Raw genomic sequence first — 23,628 nt, forward strand, 5'->3', positions numbered from 1 at the left:
ATCATGACCTATTTTTGTTGCGCCGTGCCGGGGAAGTGTTGACAGACTGGATGTTTAGCTGACAAATCTGCTGCTTTTGAATCCGAGCCATGATAATCTGGGCTGCTCTAATTACAACTCAAGGATCCCAGACAATGCGAGGGAAATGTGGTCTACAGTACTCGAACGTTTTAAAACTGTTGAACAAAAGACCAACTGCGGCCTCCAGAAATAGACTTCACAAAGAAGAAAATTGGGTACTGAAAGTTTTTCACACACGCAGGGACAATTTCATCTGGGTCGGCTGCATGTGTGAATGGAAATGACCAAATTTTTCTCCCCAGTTTTATCCAGACTTTTTGGTCACAGCTCCTTAAACTCCCTCAAAAAGTAGGTATGGGTGAAGAATCTGCATTTTCCATCACGAGAAGGAGGCAACCACTTTAATTTATTGCCTGGTATTGATAAAATTTGTTTACATAAAAATTAGGATGGAGTAATAGCTGTCTATAAGTAACTGTCGTGCCAGTGTACTTATATTTTAGTGATACTAACGCAGGAACATGGCCTTAATGTCCTGAAATTACGCTGTAAAAAGGTAGCTGTAATATTTACTGTGATATTACTGTTATTTCATTTAAAGTACAGTAACGAGGGTTGCAAAATTCTGGGAATTTTCAAAGTTGGAACCTTTTCATGGTCGTGTTTTGGGGATTGATATTAACTGGTTACTCTCATGAAGAAAATTTAAACATTTCAGTTTATTATAAGCAGACATGCATACAAAAATGTCCAATATAATATTTTAAATCAAGTTGATAACAACAAAAAAAACCTGAAATTTCCCAAGACAGAATTTCCTGGAATTTTTAGATAAATTCATTTAAGTTGATGGCTACAAAACCATGTAAATTTCCAATAGTCTTGAGCTAATATTCAAATGGAAATTTTCAGGAAACTTACCTGAAATTTTTGGAAAATTTTCTAATGGTTACTGTACTTCATTCATGCTGTAAAAAGGGCTTAACAGAAGTAACTGCATCATTTCCAGTGCAAAAGCTGTGGACCCCTGTGACCTGCAAAGACTAAACCTTTTGGACAGGGGTGGCCAACCTGTGGCTCTCGAGCCGCATGTGGCTCTTGCCTTTCGGTGTGCTGCTCTTTGATCCATTCATTAAAGAAATACAGATATATTGTTATGAATAGTGGTGTGCTGATCAATCTAAAATAATGATATATTGACGCCTACTTTAGGATCACTATTGGTCAATACTTGGGTAATGAGATTGATACTTAAGTTTCGGTTTCTCTTCTCTACATGTGCTCCACTCAATGACTCATGTGCTCATAGCTATCTAGATAGATTGATGGAAATGTATTGATTTTTATTTTATATCATTTCGTGTATGTGTGCGAGGAAGTGCATTTGTAAGACCATGACTGTGATGTGGCTCTTGGTCTCTGACTGGTTGGCCACCCCTGCTTTTGGAGAAAGAAGGGCGATCAATAATGTCAGAGACAGCAGCTTCTAGAAATCTTTCTTTAATAAAACTCCTCATATTAATAAACTTCCCTGGTGACTTCCTTCCATCCGCTTCCTTTCCTCCAACAATGATCTCAGCAAGTTTTCCTCCTTCAAAGACAGCCACCCTATAAATAATATTATGCAACGTGCTGAAAGTCTCTAAAAGGCCTCCAGCTGCTAATTATTCCAGTCGAGCCACAGCAGCGCAGGGCCATCGGCTGCTGGTCAGGGCGGCTTCCTGCAGCGCCATGTATAACCTAATTCACATGCCAACACATGGCTGCATCAACACATATATGAGGCTTGAAATGAAGCGTAAAAAGCATGAACAACGTACTCTAACTGTACAGAACAGGGGATGCCTGTTCGATTTCACATTTGCTCGGTGAAAAACAAAAGGAACATGCACTCCAGCAGAGCTCACCTGCAGGAGGAAGCATTTGTTGAAGGTCAAAATATTTGTGAGCTGTCAGAGGTTGTTATTCGGCATAGAATTCAAGGATTTGGTCGACTTTGACCCAAGAGTCAGAGTTAGCATGATCCTAGAAACATGAGTGGATTTCAATGGCTTGTAAAAATAGTTTTATTTATTCAAAACAAAATTTGAGCTAAAAGAAAAGAAAAACTAAAGCTATTTTAAACCTGGCACATTCTTTTGATGTATTACAACAATAGTTGACATCTCTCTGTATGTATAGCTCCACTTATTTCCCCCCTGTGTCCTCCCCTGCTGTCTTTTCCCTTTACACCATCAGTCTCTCGTCTTTTCTCCTCTTCCTCTTTATCCGACAGTTTGACCTCTGTATCTGTTCATCAGCCCACATCATGCTCAGGTTCTGTCCCCGCAGTCCACAGCTCCACGGCAGCTCCCACACACGCTGCTCACTCACTTACACAGAGATGATTGACGTTCAGCTGACATTTCCTTTTACAATACAGCCCCACATGCTGAACACAGTGTGCTGTGTGTGCTGCAGGTTCAGATTTCTGCTGCACATTTCTGTCTGCTGGAGAAGTGATTTGTTCGTTTATCGCCTCTCCACATTTTTCTTCTCTGAGGTTAAACATGTCATTTTAATCTCAAAGCTCCAGTTCTTTTATTTTTACAGTGTTTGTGAACAAAGGAAGTTATAAATCCCCATTAATTCCTCTTTTTTCCCTTCAGCAGCTCAGTAATTGAGGATTTTGTTCCCAGGGTTTTAATGTGATTCACTCTTTTCTTGTCTAAGCTTTAAATTATTTTGGTGGTTTTTTTATTCAGATGTTTTTCATGTACCTTAGATTAAAGACAATCTCTCACAGCCTGAAGTGTCTGCTGTTGGATGAGGGGGCAGTGAGCAGGGTGAGTATGGGTTTGAAGAGGCAAGACACGGCATCAAAATCCCTCTGTGAAAGCGACAGTTTAACATCCACAGCGTAATCACTGAAGAAACAACAGAGACTGATCTTGAAAAAGATCTTCCAGATTCAGTCTCAGATGTTTTCAGCCCTCTTGTAACAGTCGCTCTTCTGTGCGCATAAAATTTGTATGTTATCCCTTCTAACTTGCTAGGTGTAATGTTTTTTTGTTTGTTTTCTTTTTGTTTTTTGTTTGTTTTGTCAACAAAACAGTCAGGTAAGTCAGTCAAACTCAGGCTACATCCACACGGAGCCGCACATTTACCTCTACAACTATTTTCTGTGCCGTTTTCAAAAAAATTGCGCTGTAAAGACGAAGCCGCTTCTGCTGTCCACAAAAGCCGTTTCCAGAGATCAGTTCAAATGCCAGACCTTTGGGGGGCGCTGTACTGCTCTAACAAATAACAAGAGAAGAAGCCCAGGTCAGCCTGTGAGCTAATGTTAGCACTTAGCAGAATTCCTCTTTACTGGTTCTTACTGCTTACCGCTGTTACTCCAGCGATGCCCCCAAACTATGGTAGGAGTATATGTAAGGCGCATCGGATTATAAGGTGCACTGTCGGCTTTTGAGAAAACTGAAGGCTTTTAGGTGCGCCTTGTAGTACGGAAAATATGGTACTCGAAAAAAAATCATAATGTTATGACAAAAAGACAACGTTGCAGGAAAAAAAAATTGAATATTATGTTAAAAAAGTTGGATTGTTGCAGGATAAAAGCTGTAATGTTAAATAAAGTTGTTATGTTACAAAAAAAGTCATATAGAATATACAATAAAACAATAAAAATATACATATACAATAAAAAGTTATCCTTTTGGGAGAATAAAATCGTCAAGTTGGGAAAAATGTTATGTTTCAAAAATAAAGTTGTAATGTAATGAGATACTTTAACCCGTTTTGCCCCACAGGCATCAATTGCTGCTTAAGTGTATCACTGTCATTTTATACTTATAATAAAAAAAAAATCTCAACATTACTAATGCAACTTTTCCTCTAATATGCTAGTATACAATTTAGACAAAGATTTTGGTTTATAAAAATAGTTTCCAAGTGGTTCCTGTCACATGACATCATCTGCTTCCTGTTTCTTCTGGTGGAAGACATGGCGGATGCAACTCATTCTGGAAAGAGCTAATTTTCATAAACTTCTTATGATTTTCTCCAAAACATATTTATAATTATTTAATCATTTAAGTCTCTAGAGTAACCCTCCACCAAAAAATTGTACCTGGCATAAATATTTTTTTGCTCATGGGCTTGAGTGGTAACAAGAGTTGCTGGTGGGCACATAGCTAGTTGAAAACTAAAGGAAAACACTGCCTGCAGGATTGCTCATAATTGACATGTTAGGTTCAATTTTCTTGACACACAAGTACTTACCATAGCTAATGCCCACACCTACCACCACCCACCCCACCCCCACCACTTACCACCATTTATTAATTCATTATGACTATAATATTATTTCCTTGATAACTTTATTTGTATAATAACAACTATTATTTCTATTTAATTATTAGGTGACCTAAAGACACCGGTGGTCAGCAACTGCCGGTGGTCAATTGCTGACCCTCGGCAATTATTACCAGTCATAAAAATCCTGTTGTCTTCAAAATAAAGTACAAAATGGAAAAAATAAATACACAACACGATTCAGAGGGACTCAACTAATAAAACTATATGCCTTACAACTCTGAAAAACTTGGGCAGAAATGGGTTAATGTTGTCACATCACCACTTTAATTGATCCAATTCTTAATTTTCTAAATTTATGACACTGTGATGCCAATCCTCTGTCTTACCCCAGTGTTCCTGGTTGTTTGTGTTTCAGCCCTGTGATCAACTGGCAGCCTGTCTTGACGTCGCCTTTTATTGTGTGACAGCTGGGATTGAATCCAGCTTCCTGTTTTTGGGATAAGCGATTAAATTTGATCATTCAAAAAGTTTCATCACAAAAAAGCCTACAATAAAAAAGTGAAAAACCTTGGTGAAAAGTTTCTGAAGAAGGAGAGAAAAAGATAAGAAGGAGAGTTTTAAACTTTTCTGTTCACAAACGGAGAGGAGGATAAGTGAAACTACCTCCTTCTAGGAAGTTCAGTCTGAACTAAAGAGAGAGGAGCAGCATGCCTGATTGATTTTCACACACAGACCAAACTGAAGTTGAAAGTAATTTTAAGCTGGAAGTCAGTAATGGGCATAAGTGATATGGAGAGTAAATGAATAAAGGCGTGCGCTCTGACTGGGTGGGATTCATTTTGCTGGAGGTGCCAAGTAAATGTCGTTTTCAGGAGGTAATTCAGTTCAGAACAACGCTGCGTTATCTGGGATTCTTCCTGCAGGCCCGTGTGCTCTCAGCTAGGATCGCTTCAGCAGTAATAACCTCCGCTTTCCGAATGACCTCCAACCTACCTCCTCTGTCATTCTTTCAGGCGTAATCCAAATTAAAGTCATCAGTTTTATGCTGAACAATAAGTCCTATTTTACACCATTCAACTTTCTAACCTCCCTGCTGCAGGCGACTGCAGAGATCAGAGAGAGCTACACCAATTGTAAAAATTTCAGACCTTAATGCTCACAGGTTTCATCCAGGTCACGCTAGGAGAGGAACAAGGACACATTTGCTTGAATTGTCATTTTAATTATCGATTAAAATATGGCTTTCTGGGATGCAGCTGGAAGTCTAGGGGATGCAGACAGAGGATGTCCTCAGTGACTTGTTGAAAAGAGACAGTTTGAAGCAGGATTTCAGGAATACATATAACTGCTATAACTGTTGCTACAGTATATATTGTGGGATTAAAACTTGGATGCAACAGAAATGCTTAAATTCATATTTAGCCTTGCTTAAACATCATTTCACTTAAGGACAGGGTTTACACTCTTTAAAGATTGTATGTATTGCTTCAGCTGTGCTGATCTAGCTCTTGGGAGGCCAAAAAACAAAGGTTTGAAAAGTGTACCTGCACTTGAAGTGGGTCTCCAGCTTCTTTAGCATCCACATCACACCAAAGATATATGCCGTAGGTCCTGTGGAACAGAAATAATTTGTGGTTGCTCCACAATTTCAAGTAAAAAAACAAACATGAATTTACGTTTTGGCATATATCAACGACACCTTCAAAGTTGAGACATGTACGAAGCTGGAATGATCTTCAAATATCCCACTTTATTTGGTATAAATGTTGTCCCTAAGAGTCCCTTAGCCCATCATAAGAAAAACATCATGAGTTATAATCTTGATGTGTTGGTTTTGAGCTGCATAATTTTTGTTATCTGAAGCTAAACAAGCTTTTTGTAGTAAAAAAAACCTATTAACCAGGTCAAAAGCGACGCATTTTCAAGAGTTTTGTTTTATAAAGAGAGATCCAAGCCGTGGAAAACGGTGACCCAGTCTTCAACAAAGTGAATGATGTCATTAACTAGCAATTGGACCTAGTATACTGTCAGTGTGTTAATAAATGGTGCTCGACTGGTTTTGCTGTGCGATGCAGGTGTGTTTCACATGATACTTTGGTTTCAAGATGTTTCTAAAGGCAGATTTAAAGAATGAACCACGATGAGCCCTGAAGCTTGGTCTTTCTTCAGACATGTCAAACAGCATCAGTTTTCAGAGCTTCAAAATTACACTCCTTGTACAAATATGAAGTAACTTTTGATCCTGTCCATCTGCTAAATCTGTAGAAGCTCAGCAACCGAGTATGAGAGGCTGGAAATTTCATTACAAGATGCGTTTCTTGGGCTATGGACAGGTCCAACAAACAAGCTTCAGAAATGACTTCTTTCTATATTCTGCAACTTTTGCAAGTAGATAACTCACTAATAACTAGATAAATTGTAGATTCAAAAAATCTCCTAAACATAATCACTTTTAATATTCTTCACTATTTTGCAAGGTTAATCACACATTTACCATGAAATGTTTATGACGTATGAGGACTCAGCTATTTTCATAGGGCAACATTTTGGATTTTTTTTTTTTTTTTTTGGGGGGGGGGGATTTTTACTGTTTACCCACTGTTAAAAAATCAAGTGCAGGAGTAGTTCACAGCAAAGAAACCAAATTATAACCCACATTAAAACACAGCATCACAGATGTTAAGGAAAAAACTATGATTCCAAAATCTTTAGATCTCCTTTGCTAATTTTCTATTGAAAAATCTACAAATGGATGGTTTAATAATATTAATTATAATGCACATAACTGATTATAAAGGCCAAGGTGTATGCATATGTAAAGATACAACTAAGGCCATGTCCACAAGTAGCCGGGGATTTGAGAAACTGCATATATTTTTATACCTTTAAGCCTGTTGTCCACACGAATTTCGCAGTTTAATGTCACTAAAGATGATGTTTCCTGAAAACTCTGGCCAGAGTGAAGATTTTGGAAAACTCTGCTTTAATGGTTTTTGTGTAGTTGTGGTAAACAGAGTTTTCGGCTTTTAAACATCACAGTTGAAAGACAGGGGTTCATTCTGATTAGATGGCACAGGTATTATGTCGGAAAAACACTGCCCATTATAGGTTTGGTATGCCGCACTCACCAGTGCCCGCTGAGTGTGGACAAAAGTATTTTTAAAAATGATGAATGGGAAGAGATGACTTGTTTTCGAAAGTACCCAGCTACGTGTGAACAAGTCCTAATTTGAACAGGTTGGTGTGTCGTAGCTGCTGGTAAAGGTGGCTACACTACAACCCCAGCTCCAACTCTTTGCTGTCACTATGCATAAAAATAAAGAAGAAAGAGCAGGACCCACACGCAGATGAAAAGAAGAAAAATGGAACAAAAGGCAAAACTCAAAGCTAAGAAAACTATCGAAAGAGTCCAAAACACACATAGGAAAGGAATCAAGAGCCAAAAGGAGGCTCACAGGGACACAGAGAGGTAAGACCACAAACTAACAAAGGCAGGAGGAAACAGTGGCTGTACACACACAGAGTAATCAGACACAGGTGTGATAACGAGGCACAGGTGAATTTTATCAGGGTGCTAACAAACAGGAGGAAAACAGAAGAGCAGGAAGTAAAACTAAATTAGACCCACAGGGAGCAAGAACTACAAAATAAAACAGGAAACACAATATACTGAACTACAATACATGCATGAAAATACACATAAACAAGGAATTCAGCACCAGAAGTTCACACCACAGGGACTGCAATGTGACGTTTCAAAGACATCAAAACTGTGACCAACTTTACACCATCCTTATTTTTTAACCCCAGACATGTTGTGCTGTTTGTCTGCTGCTGGAGGTTTTTAGAGGTGAAGACATTAAACTTGGTGTTGACCGAAGAACCCCCAAAGAGTTTAAATACTAACGCACAAAACCACCCGTCTGTCAGCTAGACCAAGACAGATCAGCTCACCAAGGGGGGCTTCAGTATAATCCTGCTGCCATGTGCTGTATACACACAAGCTTGTGTGTGCGTGTTTTATTGTGCACATGTGTGAGTGTTTGCCCTCAGATCCAAGCATTTAGGTAACCCAAGACTAATTGTTGCTCACTGTTTGATGTTCTTTGTCCAACTCTTAATGGCTTCTTTTGAAGAATGTGGTAGTGTCTGCATGTGTGTGTGTGTGTGTGTGTGTGTGTGTGTGTGTGTGTGTGTGTGTGTGTGTGTGTGTGTGTGTGTGTGTGTGTGTGTCTGAGAGTGTGTTACGCAGAGATCCATATGTGTGATTAGTGCTGTGGCTCTGAGCGGAGAGATAACTGCTGCCAGCTGGTCACCCACAGAGACCAGCCTGTGTGTGTGTGTGTGTGTGTGTGTCTCCTCTCAGCCTATCTGGTGTGTGTTTGTGTCTTCCTCTCTGAGTGTGTATGTGTGAACGTCTGTGTGTACTTCCCTCCTTGTCTGTGTGATAATCAGTATGACTCACTCACTGGGACGTCTCGCTATCCGACTGAAACCTGATCCTCAGCTGGCTCAGATTAATCCCTATCATTGTAGAACTGCATTCATTTAAAGAGTAGAAGAAGAAAAGGCTTCCTTCTCTGCTGCTGCTCCCTCTCTCTCAGGCATTTTTATTTAGAAATGGAGACAAATTTTAAGACTCATTCATAAATCATCGTTAAAAAAACATTTTCTGAACATCCCTGCTAAGTGTAAAGATAAAACAAAGTAACAGTCATAAAATTAGTCTTTAGCGATGTCCTACAGCTATGTCAAAGTAGCCCAGAATTGAATAATCTTTAAATGGTCAGAAGTGCGTTTTACTTAAGCTACATTTGTCATAGTTATTACCTAACAAAACTACAATCAAAAAAATCAGTTACTTCCAAAAATATGTGTCGTCAGAGTCAAGGGCTGCAGTTTCAGAAATAGTCTCCTGTGATCTTAGTTTTGGGACACCTTCTTAAAGTTTGAGTTAGGGGGGTACCTTCTTTGACTAAATATAAGCCACAGTCCCCTTCAAAAAAAAGTTTCTAATTTCAAACTATCAAAAGACAGAATGACACCTGAAGTACTTATATAGAGTAAAACAAAAATGCAAATAGAAGACAGGAATTTTCTTGTCAAGTTTCTGAAATGTGAATAATGTACCAGCACAATAAAACAAAACTTTTTCAGGACCGGTGCAGTGAGTGTGGCTCAAAATGCACATGCGCAATGAGGCAAGCAGTCAAGTGGTTAGTCTGGGGTTTAAGTCCAACCTGCAGCCCCTTCCCTGCATGTCTTTCTCTTTTTTTTTGCTATATCTACTTCTTCACCTTGCAACATGGGACTTAAAATTGGGGTTCCAGAAATGTGGTCCTGAGTCTGCACCCCCAGCGTCTGCAGATGCATGCTACTCAGTGTTTCTGTGGAGAGGATCCCTTGTTTTGCTGTGTTGGTGTGCCATTGGTATGATTCATTAATGTGTAACTGTTTAAGTCTTGAATCAATCCCACGCCACTTTGCCTCTACCTGTAAAAGCTGATTAATGCGCGAAGCATCCGCGGGGTATGCGCGGCTTCGTGTAGACAAATGATGTCGTTTTTGCACCTACGCCTCCTCACACGGTCCTTTTCCGCACTGCACACACTCGAAAATTTCTAACCTGCTGGACAGAGATGTGTGGACAAAATGACGGAAGAATAGGATCTCCTAGTAGTTGAAGTGCAGAAATACAGGCATCTGTATGACTCTTCATACAAAGATCACTGTCATAACAGAGTGGTAAATAATTCACGGTGTGAAATTGTTTCCACTCTCAGCAGAGAAGAGGAATCTGTTAAAGGAACCTGGAAAAATCTCTGGGACAGATATGTCATGATGTAAACAAAGTCGAACAACTCCCATTGAGTACTCTGGTAGACGTGTGTTTGTGATACACCGCCCCCTGCAGTTTGGGAAAGGACACCAACAGGCATCCCACGGGGGTGTTAAAAAGCATATAAGCCTAACGTGTTCTCTTGCGTGGATTTCGTGCGTCCCATTTCTGTGTATAATGGGAAGCATGACACAGCCTTAAGGTGGCAATGCTGATGAGATCAAAAAGGACAAGGCTGACAGCATGTGTGAACACCATGAAGATTTACAAACAACCATTTTGTTGAAAAAGTAAAATCATTTTCTCAACCAGAAGCAGTCACCGCTGGGCTCTCTGTCAAACCATCAAACATCATTGACAAAAAACAGTCACTTAGCCTATCAGCGTGGAGATTTTGATGTTAAAATGGTGATTGTAAATTCTTGGTTGGTTTACTGAAGAGTCGACCTGCTGCTTAAGAGAGTATCCTAGCTGCATGTCAAAGCATGCTTTTTGTAAAATATTTTGATACTTTGCTCTGACTCTGGATAAATCCTGCAGAGAGAAAGAGCAGAAAAGCCAGGTTATCAGGTAATATAAGAACAGTCAGAATATGGATTCATCCATGCCATAAGATTAAACTTAACCCAAGGGAGCTGAAGCAATAAGAAGCACTACTCTCTGGAGCGGAATGCTCCTTTAACCCTCTTCAAAGAGTTTACATCAGGTCATCATGGATCTGTTCTCATGAATTACATTCTGTACACAAGGGGGCACGTTGGCCACCGTCTGCTGCATCATAAACAAGTAGAGCTTTTCTTTCAGTCAGGAAAGTGTGCTGTGCAGCAGGCTCAGTTCCTGCTAGTCGTCTGGTCATGACATTTGATGCTGGAGGGCGGGTGGTGGTTTGTGGCAGTGGGGCAGACGTCGCCATGAGGGGCTTCAAGGGGAGAACATGAGAAGAATGTCAATGCTGCTATATGCCAAGTTTGTTTTTAATCGATCTGTGTTCACATGAGTGTGTGAGTCTGCAATAGTCCAAGGTTTACAAGCAAGGGGTAAGAAAGGTGCTGAGTACAAGGTATGACAAGCACACGTCTCTTTGACCATCTTCTAATAATAACTTAAGGTCAAAGGAAGTGGCAGAGTGGACATGGTATATCAGCTGATGTTTTTTTTTGTTGTTTATCCACAATGTCCTTTGCACCTTAAGCTCCACCAAATGTGGATCCTTGACATGACATAGTCTCTTTAGCTTAGAATCTGAAACTCTGCCTTCAAAAATGCGTCTGACAAACAAACGCCTTTGTTTCTGAGGCGTAGTTTTGAAGCTCATCATCTGCAGTCACCATTTTAAAAAAGCTATTAATAAGGAGGTTCAAACCCTGCTTCATTTCTAACATGGGCCCTGTTAGAGCCCAATATGTAACAATGACCAAAAATGTAGTAAAATATAAATAAATAAAAAAATAAAATAAAATGAAAATTAATATAACTGAAATGTAACAGTTGGTTGTTGGTTGTTATTGTTATTTTGGGCTTTTGTTACATTTCAGATTGTTGTTACAGAATCAGGCTCTAACAGGATCTGTCAACGATAGGCTTCAAATTGCTGTATCAGAAACAGATAGGTGACATCACGGAGACTTCATCAATCTTTATGCAGCTTGTGGGAAAGCTATTAAGAGGGAGGGACAGTATAAAGCCCCCCAAAAAGTCCACCCTCTTTTTCTAAAATACTGGTTTCAACACAGAATATTTTATTTTCAAATTCAACCAAATTTTGTAAGGCTACCAGTTTTGCATAGTTAAGTGCATGGCTGACTTTATGAACTTAACAATTCCACCTCTTGCTAGGTTGACAAAAAGTAGGTTGAGTTTGCATTTGCAATATAGCAAAGGTCATAAATGGGCTTTAAAATTCTGCTCCAGAAATATCGGAGAAACTTTACAGAGGTCATCCTTGTTTTAGGCCAAGTTTAAACTTCCAGTTTAAGAACATGAGACAATGCGGAAGCACTGAAATCTGCTGTTTCTCTAGTGTCCGCTTGAGGCTGGCTCCAAAAGTAGGGAAAGTCAAATACACACCAAGCCAAAAAAAAGCCATTTTCATAGCAGAAATTAAGCCTGGTTCAAAAAACGCCTCCTATCTGAATCGCAAATTTTACTATCGGAACACACTGTACGGGGTGTACATTTTTTTCTAACTCAGCTGTTCAAAAGGATATTAAGATCGCAAGCTCGCCCAATCTGAGGCACAGCTTAGGGTCATGTGACCGACAGGTGCCCCGTACGCAGAGCCCTTGCCACTACCAATATGGCCGTGACAGCCAATGTGCTTCATTTTCCGTTCCAGAAACAGACAGGTGACGTCAGAAGACTACATCCATGTTTTATACAGTCTGTTCTAGGCACTATGATTTTTAACACGGGGGGAAAACTTTTGGAGACAGCTTCAAGTGGACACTTTAAGAAGTGCACTCTGTAAGAAGACTCAATGAAGAATTTGTTGCCCAGAGGGAATTTAAAGCATCCAGTAAGTTTTAATGATGTCATAATGTTTTATAAATCAGTGTGGCAATCTAATAATATCATACATGGGTCAAAAACCCCAGAGTAAAAGGTCACTGCTCTAGAAACTCTCCCTCTACTAAATATAGATAGACTGTTAACTGACATAAATTTGACAACCTGCTGTCAGTTTCTGTAAAAACAGGCAGTGGAATTTGCTTCACTATAATGAATTATGATGAAATTCCCTGTAAGAAAAATTCAAAATGGTTCTTGTGGAAGGCTCGCACAGTGATGTCAGGTATCTCCAAATGTTATAATGCAATATTTGAACCAGCAGGCTGCTGTTGTATAATGTGTGAGGATAGCAGATCTCAATAATGTTTTTCTCTCACAACTGTAGCATTAGCTGTTAATTCATTTGGTTTTAGTTTGCTGAGTGTCTTCAGAGAAATAAATATGATTGTTTTTCCTGTATGCTGCTTGTTATAACTCAATTAAAGCTTCACTTTGAGATGAATAAAGAGGCACCTGCTCCTACAGCACAAAGCACAGTCGAGGCCGCCTCAGCGATAAAACAGAATACTCTCCGCCGAAAAATGAAAGCATTAATTTGAAATCTCCTTCAAGGATTTCAGTGTGTGCTGCCAAGTTTTTATTTTTTTACTTCTCTGTTCTCTGCAGATATTTCAAGGCACTTAAACACTGTGTTAATTTTCTTATGAAAGTCTGCAAACTTCTTATAAATGTCGATGTCTCTTTCAGTCAGCTACTTGTGTGTTTAAACATCTGTTACGGCTGTGTTTCCTGTGTGTGTGTTCTCTGACTTTCTCTCCTTGATTCCACGTGAGACTGCTGATGATCAACGAAGCTCACCTGGGATGCGTCTCAAAGCGATAAACTGCAGTCTCCTCTCTCCTCACTCTTTTCTGGCACAGGAAGTACTTACTGAGTCGCCATATTGAATGATGTCCCAAAGCGATAATTGTGCTCCGAGGAGAGAGGAGGGAGGAGACTGATCTGAGGAGAAGTGATCGAGGAAGCACAAGAGCAGGCTTTGCGGAAGTCTTTTCACTGTCAGGCACACCCCCATTTAGAATATCACTCTCTGATTGGACGCTGCAGCAGCAGCTCAGACCTCTCTACATGAAACTTCACAAACACAACAGGGTTTAATGAGAGAGAAAAGACGAGCTGAGAACAGGCATTGAGGATGTTTCAGAAACAGCTCATAAATCTGGGAATAAAAAGAGTTTGTTGTGACTTTTAAGCACAAAACATTGAACTCAACCATCATGAAATCAAAATAACAGAGGATCAATACTGAAAACTGAAATCTAATCTAATCTGGTGGGAGGGACTAGGATGCAAGTGAACGATGCAAATGGAGGAAGGATGAAACTGAGGACTGCTGCCCTGCTGCCTCTCCTTGGGGGATTTTGTTTTCTTTTTTGTATTAGTGTGGTTGAATTTCTAACTCTCTGGTTGTTTTAATAATAAATCCCCCTTTCATACTAGTTGAATGTGTTTCTCTGTATTTTATGTATCATTTATGGATTGTTGTTAGCCCCACAGGACCATTCTCTTTAGTTGGGGCGTAACACATCCCTCATAAGTTTCTACTCTGTTCTCTCTGCCAATGAGGGGCAACAAGTTCAATGGACTTAAAACAATTTGAAAGGCAGTTAATGCATCACTTCAGCATTTGAACAGATATGAAACATATTGTTTACTTTAGCTGATAGATATGAATTTTTCTCTTCACTTATTGAGTGGCTAATCAATCTGAAAATCCATTTTTAAACTGTTGCAGGGTATGTGGAGTAAGCTCTAGCAAATCCCATGTGAGGAGAAGGAAAGTGTTGAAGCGGCTGGTGCTCCTCATGTTCAGTCCAATTTTAGCGCCAATCACAAACTTCCAGACAAGATCAATTCATCCCTGAAGAGAGGTTCAAATGAGAGTCTGTTAAGGCGTCTGGAGCGGGAGGACAGAAACAACAGTGTCTGTCATCACTGCAGGCTGGATGAGGCTGTACTGGAGCAGAATACTGGATAGTTTCATAACAAAGAAAGTGTTTTTGTGCTGATTTTCCTGGACATATTCAGCAACCCTAAATGAGATAACATTTTTGCTAAGTGATCTTTGCAGACAGCTGCACATTTAGATGCATCCTCTAAATGTCATCACATCCCTAGAAACCATTACCAAGGCCAGTTGCCTTTTTGACTATACATGAAGTGTGCAGAGATGACAGCTGTAAAGAGAAAGATGCTTCTCTATTTTTTAGCCAGATTCTTTTACTTTCTTTAAGGCCAACACACTGCACTAACAAAAACAGTTTTTCAACCAAGCAGGCTGCAGAATTTGCTGCCTTTCAGTGTGCTGATCAGGAAGGTTTTTGAGTTATCAAGGGTGGATGTGAGATTCATTGATGCACTGTTTCTCTTTTTGTGTGTGACCTTGAGTCAGAGATGCTCTGTCTTCATGCTGTCTTTGTTCTTAGGGTTAATAAGTGTTAAAGGTTAACTGTGCTTGTTCCCTTGTCTTTTAAATAAAGGTTAATTAACCTTTTCTTGCCAGCTTTCCTTCTTAATTAAACATGTCTTTTAGTTTATGGACAAGCAGCTTTATGGATCATCAAAGAGAATTGTTATTTGCATGCAAACATGGATCTGTGGAATATTGAAGCCAAGGCAGAAAGAGCAACAGCAAAGACCCCTGGAAACAGAACTGAACACAGCAAGCACATGTGACAAATGACACTGGTAAAATACCCCCATACCTTGCTTTCTGGGAGTATTGTTGTCATTATTTCTAATAATAGCGGCATTAGGAAGCAGCTGAAGTATGTTGGTCTGGATTGTTTCCCTCTAAAATTCTATTCTAGTATTGAACAGCGCAAAAATATAGTATTCAACAACAGAACTGATGTTGACGTTCACTGGTGTTTCTCACTTACTGCTTTCGACACTGAGGTAGACTGAAGCCTACTCAGGCAATAGAAAACATGTTATTTTGAAATCTGCCTGCAATCAGACCTCTTGGCTCGCTGGACTCTTTCTGTTCTGTATTCAGGTCTTTACTGCAGCGACTGTGGAAAATGATATTTTAACTCTTCAGTGTGGCAGCAATCCACAGCTTGGCCCAGCGCTCAGCCAGACAACGCTGCGCAGCGCTCAGGAGGCAGCCCAGCTTTAATGAGATTCAGGAATAATACTGTGCAGCCAGCGGCCTAATTATTCTACAACACGCGTGTGCATTTGTGTGTGTGTGTGTGTGTGTGTGTGTGTGTGTGTGTGTGTGTGTGTGTGTGTGTGTGTGTGTGTGTGTGTGTGTGTGTGTGTGTGTGTGTGTGTGTGTAAATATCTACAGGCATGACTTAGATTTGAGTCCTGCATGCACTCATGCTCACCCTCATTTTTGTGGTTTAAAACAGCCAAACAACAAGCACTAAAAACAAGAGGACTTGGCGTGACCTTTAAACTGAAGACACTGAGTGGCCTTCATGCATTTCAAGCAGATTGTTCAGCCAAACGGCTCAGACTGGACCTCATTAGCCTCTTTGTGCATGCTCACATTACAGTGGCTTTCATACTGGAGACTGCTATAATAACACGCTGTGGTTATGAAATGATCAAGTGAAAGCAAAGCTAGATACTCTTTCTGTGACCACAAGAGTCGTTTCTTTGGTGTTTTAAGTGCAGCAGGTTTTGTGTGGGACTTATTCCTGAACACAAATTAAGATGTCAAAGGCAAATACCCCAAACAGTATTCTTGCTTAAAGGGACTGTGAAGTGATCTTTAAAAAGTCTCCCTTTCTAGATATAAACCTGATCATAATCCACACTTTAAAATGAGATATTACTGATTACAGGTTATTTTAACTTGCTACTTCTTAGCTTCCTGATCGGGTCGTCCAGGACCTGATTGATTTACCGGACGTCTAGGTCTCTATGACAACACCACGCCAGCTGACGAAGTTTAGTAGAGAGAAGAGACAAAACACAGAGATCTGGGTTTTTTTTTTATGCTAAAACGATTTCTATGACTAATTTTGTAGTGATGGTGGACACTAGAGCCTAACTGTCAGACAGAAAAAGGACAGAAGCGCAGAGGAAAGCTAAATGGGAGAGTGATACAGCCCGAGCTTGGTTGTATCACTGTATTACACATGGGCTAAGCTGTTTGTGCTAATGTCGACGTGACAATCCACGTCTAGAACAAAGAAAATTTGTTTTGATCCAATCTCCATTTAATTCCAAAACAAACACACGCCTCACTTGAAGTAATTTACAACACCGTGCGTCGACTCCAGGCCACAAGGGGGCAAGGGAGTGCAATTAAAACAGCTCCTCCTCATAGCATCTTTAAAGTGAGCTGAAAGCAACATGTAAAAGTCAAGTCAGGAAGTACATGATGGATGAGTCATAAGGGAGCAATAACTTTTATATCATGTGACAACTGCATGACCAGTGCAGTTTTCATGAATGAAAGAAGCTACTTCAGACCAAGCAGCAACCTCAGGTGTTTAAGCTGTAGCACAGGTGGCCTAGTGGTCTAGGTTTGCCCTCTGGTGTCCCAGGTTGCAGGTAGCAGCCTGTTTTCCCCACTTTCACCGTGTTTACTGCTCTATCAACTGTCACTCAAGAAAAAGCCCAAACAATAACTTCCAAAAAAACAACAACCTGCAGTTCCCTGACTTTCCACTTGAGGCTGTCTATGGAAGCACCTGAAGCCACAAACCATTCAAAAAAGTCTGAAAAGCTAAATTGAAGTTTGTTGCAACCTGGTTTAACATCAAATTTGTAGAATTTGGTTTTATTGCCAAGAACATTCCAGATACAAGGAATTTAATTGGTGTATTTTTGATAAACTGTTAACAAGAAAATAATGCAGAACTAGCAACAACTTAAATAATACAAAAAAAGAAGCTGTTACAATATATAAAATAGATTTTTTTGAAAAGTTAGGATTAAAAATGTTAAGAAAAAAATGATAAGAGTTTCTTATTGTGGGCAGAACTGACTTAGCTGACAGGCTGTAAAACTGTAGCTGTGAGTAAAGAGGCTGAAGCCCTGCATTAACTTCTCTTTGCCTCATTTTAGGTTAAAATGAGATTACTGCAGTGACCTTTGAATAACCCGTCCAGCCTTTTGATTTTTTCTTTTAAGAATTAATTTTTACCCCCAAAGTAGCCTTCAGATTTTTCCAAATTTAATTTCAGCCTCTCCAACAGACTTGTTTACATAGAGCCTTAAAAAGAAAATCTTGGTTTCAATTTGTCTTTTTTTGCAGATTTTCTTTTTCTTCTCTTTTACATATATATTTTTGACACTGAAATACAAAAAAGGTTAGGGTTACATGTATGTTTCAACAAAGCAGTGTTAACTGTCAGCCATCTTTAAATAAGGCACAGGATAAGTTTTTGGATGCTGAGTCAATCTACTCACTGGTTGTAAAGGTCAAGATGTGCCTTTTTTAACTCCTCCTACTCCTTTTAAATGAACAGAAACATCATCTAGTTCCAGTCTCACGTCTGTTTACCCGGATCCGTGCAGTTCATCTGGGAACAGCCGATTCTTCCTACTCCCCACCCTAAAAGTTCCTCCTTCTCTAAACAGACTCGTGGAAATTGTTCCTGGGTTGAGATGCATTTTCAAGAGGAAGACTGACTGATATGAGCCTTTGAGGATCAAACTTCAAGAGAGCTAGGATGTAAGCGCAGGAAGTTTTGAGATCGAAAAGGCTCTGGCACATCCTCAGATAAAAAATTTAAGCGTCAACGTTCAGAGAAAAGCCTGGAGAGATACTCTTTTCTGATTCATCTGTTAGAGAGAATAAACTCATACCTTCCATGGAAATGTCTGCTTGACTGTCTTCATTATCCGACTCGGTTTGAGGTGGTATGTTGCTCGCAGACTGCCTGAGGTTCATGCTTGGGAAGAAGTCAGAGGAGGAGTAGTTTCCTCACAGTAGTTAGAGGGAAGATTCACTGAGACACAATCTGCTCTTTTCTAATTGCATTTGCATGTAAGTAAGTAAAGGTCAGGCCTTTTTCCTCTCTTTGGGCATCAAAGTGAGCTAAATCGACTCCGTTTGCACTTTGATTTGACCTGGTTTGACATTTATCTTTTTCAAATCTCACAATCACCTAGTTTTATTTTCCTGAGGCAGTTTTGCTTCATCTTCCACAAAATATGAACTCTTTTTTTTGTCTCTCTTATGTCTGAGTCTGACTTTCCTGTGTTTGAACTCCCCATGTCTCCTCTTACAACCACAAGATCAAGACAAGAGGACAACAGAGCTGAGAAACTCCTGAAGGAAGACTAAAAGAGGGGAGGAAGCCACTTATCCTTACAAATTGCTTTGGGATGCTGCCTCACAGAGGTCCGACCTGTCCAGCTGCTTTAGAGATGTCTGCTGATGATGGGTCTTGTCTTTTTTTTTGTTCCATTCTTCCAGGAGTGTTTTCCACTTTGGCCTGAAGTCCAAAGGAGCAAACAGAGTGCCGCTAACACTTTTCTACTCACCAGAGAGATGACAGCAGCACCTCAGGCGTTAGGTCTTGCCAGATGTCAAACCAATGAATTCTCAAACCATGACAGTTGGCCAATTTAGTGACTCAGCTGCCGATCTTTTTCTTTTTTTTTTAACACATTTAACTCAAGTTTTCTGCAATAATGTGAGTAACTCGTTAAAATGGCAAATCATCATTAAAAAGTAACTGATTTACCAAGTTACAGTATCATGACATTTGTTGATAAAATGCAATTGTAACTGTCTTTTTTATTTCATGTTTACCTCCACCAAGGAGGTTCCGTTTTTGGGAGAGTTTATCTGTTTGTATGTCTGTGAACAACATAACTCATAAAGTAACAAATGGATCTTGATGAAAATTTCAGGAAATGTTCAACATGGGATAAGGAAGAAGTGATTAAAATTTGGAGGTGATCCGGATCACCACCTGGATCCAGGATGTTTTTAAGGATTCTTTATCATTGTGAGATAGGGCCGTTTTCATCATACGTGTATATAACTCCACGATAAATGGTCAGATTGCTTTGCAAAACAATACAACAGAAGGGCATGATAATTTCTGACGCATGTAGAAGTACGATCCAGATCCTGGCAATATTCAGGATAGTAAGATCTAGAATATGAAATATAAGCTGTGTCATTATAATTTTCAACACTGTCAGGTCACAAATTATCGTACAAACCTGCAACTAACACCATTTTGTAGCAGACAGTCTGCTGAACTAAAGTGTTGGTGACAATCACAATATGCTTGGTGGAGGTCTGCGCTCTCTGAATGGTTTTCTAGTTAACTACTTAGTCAATAAATCCTGTGATGTGCTGGTGGGAATCTCTGTGTATTGGTTGTGGGCAGAGAGTCAGCGCCACCATAGACCAACAGCTAAATTCAACCTGATCCATCTCTGCTCCATCACAATCAGGATGGAGCTGATAGGTTTCAGTTCTGTTATTTTAGCTAACTTTCCTATCGTGAACTACCATGCAGCTGGCTGGGAGGCAGGGAGGTGACAACAGATGGTACCATGAAGGGAGCTGAATGGAGAAGTCGTTGCACTCAAACATCTCAGTCGACTCTCCTTCTCAGAGCTTTGCTGTTGACTCACCTTAAAACAGAATTGAAGAAAATATCCCAACTTTGAACTTTCTTGCTATTTTTTATCACATTTTATGGTTGAAGTGACTTTGGAGCGATCAGCAGATCACCACCTCTGCTGTCGACACCTGTATTGCAGGACAGGATGTTACTCCACTTTTCTCAAGCCAGTTGGACAATAACGACTGATCCACTGCATTTAGAAAAACAGCTTCAGGATAAGCTATAGCCACCAGGTGGTGGGAGTATGTTTCACAATCAGGCACAGGTACAGCCAATGAGAAACTATAGTTATTAATTAGATAATATTCCTATGCCCATTTCATTCTTTTTAAAGTAACAAATAGTTGAAGCATCTTATATCCTGACCCATCCCTATAGTTTACAGACTTATTTGATATATGAGTTATGACTGTGAAGTATTTATCACCATTTAAGTGAGGTTTTGACCAATTACAATCAAGAATTTAAAACAGAGGGTTCATTTTATAAGTCGTGCTTTCTGATCAAATCTCTTTTGTACGTCAGTTTTAAATCTTTCTGTGCAAAATGTAAACAGAGTTTTCTCCTCCAGTGTCTTGTCAGTCTCCTCCTCTAACAACGCTCCTTCAGCAGCGTCACCAGGGATTAAAAACTTATTCTTCCCATTAATGATCTTGTTCACTTTTGTAGATAATATAGAGGAATTTCAAGCTCATTTAAGTTGGTTTTATAATCAGACAAAGTTTTCTTTCAGAAGCTTTAAAAACACAGTTTACAGTTGAGTGACTTTAGCAGGAATATGCAAACCCATCATTACCCAGAGGAAAGCATCTGAGACCCAGAAGCTAATTTTAGATCCTAAAAACAGTCAGCCGGCCTGTCGGTGATCTTAATTATCTTATGGGGTTAGAGGCCTAATGATGTCTATTTCTAACGGATGAGTGATTGCATTTTTTTAATTAAAGGCCATTTCTAGTGGATAATGAGTTATCAGTGTTCAACACAACAAACAGAATAACGCACCACGCTGCTAAAATGGAGCTGGGAGCATGTTGGTTGGAGCGTGAACTGGAAAACGTTTCATTCGGAATGAAATCAACATCTAGAAGAAGAGCTACTTTTCATGAGGATCTATTTTTGTCTAAATTAATCCATTGAGTGAATGAGTGAATGAATGAATAGATGGCAACATGGCATGTAAACAAATGTATCTGTCCTGACTATCATTGGCTCTTTTACAGCATCATGATCGTATCTGTTGGACCCCTTCCTTTAATTACTTCATTGATGTAATCAGATTACTAATTTGCTCTTTAAATTACTTTTCCTTCATTTAATCCCCTACAGCTACTTGCACCCAAACATTTGAGATTAAACTATCTCAACGGTTACTGGAGACAGAGATAAAAACAGGCAGATTGATGTCATTCACAGATTTGTTGTCTAAAACAAAGCCTCCAGGTGTGCAGAGAAAACAGGTAACAGGCTGAACAGCAGGTCCAGGTTTAGGAGACGAAAACCACAAACAAAGAAATGTTGAAACTGGTGCACTGGGTAGCATGGTGAAAAACTGAAGAATAAGAAAGCAACACGAGAGGATATTGAAAGTCCATTTCAGTGGTATCAAAGGTTATATGTTTAAATGTGTAAAGGTCAAAGGCATCACTGTTACCCCCTGTTTTAATCCAATCTGACAATAAAAAGCTTCCTACTGAGTTCATGGTGCATTTAGGAGCAGCTCATTTGTAGGCAACGTGCTGGCACAGCTGTAATTCATTTATGGGAACAAATAAAGCTAAAGTCTGCACACTGATGAGCATTTTCAGGGGATGAATAAAATAGTTTGAGGGCATAGTGAAAGATTTATTATAGAAAAAAAGAACATGTTACATATTTGATGGAATTATTCATTAAAATGTTCCTCTTCTGTCAGTAAGCAGTGAGTTACAGTGTGTGTGTGTGTGTGTGTGTGTGTGTGTGTGTGTGTGTGTGTGTGTGTGTGTGTGTGTCCTATTTAAGAACTCAAAAGTCAAACTCTGAGTCTTAATTCACAGAGGAGTGCAGACTTATCAGAGACAACAGTTGGTCTGTTGAGGTTAAGTAAAACCTCAGAGATGCACAGACTCTCAGGAGAAACACATTGATTTAACAGGGTGTGCATTTTCATATGTGTGTGTGTGTGTGTGTGTGTGTGTGTGTGTGTGTGTGTGTGTGTGTGTGTGTGTGTGTGTGTGTGTGTGTGTGTGTGTGTTTGAAGAGACATGCTGTGTCATCTGGTTCCCTTCAGCAGCCACAGACTGTCTGATTCCCTGACACACGCACACACACACACACACACACACACACACACATACAGAGGATATGTGTGTGTCTGTATTTGACACAGTGTTTGTGCACGTTTCGCAGCCAAGTTTGTGTGTATGTCTGTGTGTGGTTGCGAGTGTGTGTGTGTGTGTGTATTGATGGAAGAATCTTCAGGCCTCCAGCAGCTTGGCTCTCACTCTGCGCTCTTTAGTGGATTTGGTCGTTTCTTGGCATCTCTCTGCTGTTTTCTCTTAATCCTGCTCCTCTGCTCTGGAACCAGAATGGGACTAAAGTTGCTATTCATCTGATCTGAATTTTTAAACTTTAATTTCAGAGCAAACTGTGACTAACTTTTCAAACATCACTTAAAATAGGTGAAATAATATAAGAAACCCAAACTATTAGAGACTTAAAAATGTTGTTTAAATGACTTGTGATATTATTAGGACTGGGACGTTATGCTATTCTCGCAATTTTATTGTATTACGATTTTTGGGGTGCCGATATAATTTAAATTGCGACTCTTCAATATTTATGGTTTTTAGTTTGTTTTTTTAACATCAGACCATGTGAAAAAGTTAAATGATGATGATAATGTCTACAGACTATATCAGTAGCCATATTTTCCCATAAATGTACATCACATGAGTCATAGAGAAAAATTTCACACTCTGCTGGAGAAAAGTGGTAACTTTTTACAATCCAGTTTATAAACAAAGACTAAAATGAAGAATTTAAATTTGAAAAAAAAAAAAGAAATCATTTTTTGACAAAGAATCCCAATTTTGATATTGTCACACAAAAAATCCTGATATCGATTTTCAATATTTTCTCCAACACCTTTATTCGATGCATTACACAGTGAAACTGATGCAGATTGTTTTAAAAAGATTAGTTGTACTTAAAGTCTGAATAATGCCTCACAGGTGCCGGTGTACTGCCCTCATGCAGCGAAGGCACACACAGAACTGATGTCACACACTTAATGCCACCTTAAACATGCATCAAACTTCCTGATAGAGGATCAGAGCTCCCTCAGGTGGGTCCAGTCTACAGCAGAACAGA

The 23,628-nt window shown here is 39.6% G+C and overlaps 1 long non-coding RNA gene across 1 annotated transcript in view; it reads right to left on the reverse strand.

Annotated features, from left to right (window-relative positions):
- Nucleotides 1-4,732: 4,732 nt before the first annotated feature.
- The window catches only part of LOC141810970 (uncharacterized), a 147,661-nt gene continuing 128,765 nt past the window's right edge, over nucleotides 4,733-23,628 (reverse strand). Inside the window, exons 4-5 of the long non-coding RNA XR_012600133.1 lie at nucleotides 5,862-5,928; nucleotides 4,733-4,804 (exon numbers count right to left, since the gene is read on the reverse strand). This is a non-coding gene — a long non-coding RNA (uncharacterized LOC141810970). The remainder of the gene's footprint in view (nucleotides 4,805-5,861; nucleotides 5,929-23,628) is intronic.

Source organism: Halichoeres trimaculatus, unplaced genomic scaffold (genome assembly GCF_033239565.1).
Source record: "Halichoeres trimaculatus isolate MK-OKI-2021-1 unplaced genomic scaffold, fHalTri1.1 fHalTri1_scaffold_21, whole genome shotgun sequence".
In the NCBI taxonomy this organism is placed as follows: Eukaryota; Metazoa; Chordata; class Actinopteri; order Labriformes; family Labridae; genus Halichoeres; species Halichoeres trimaculatus.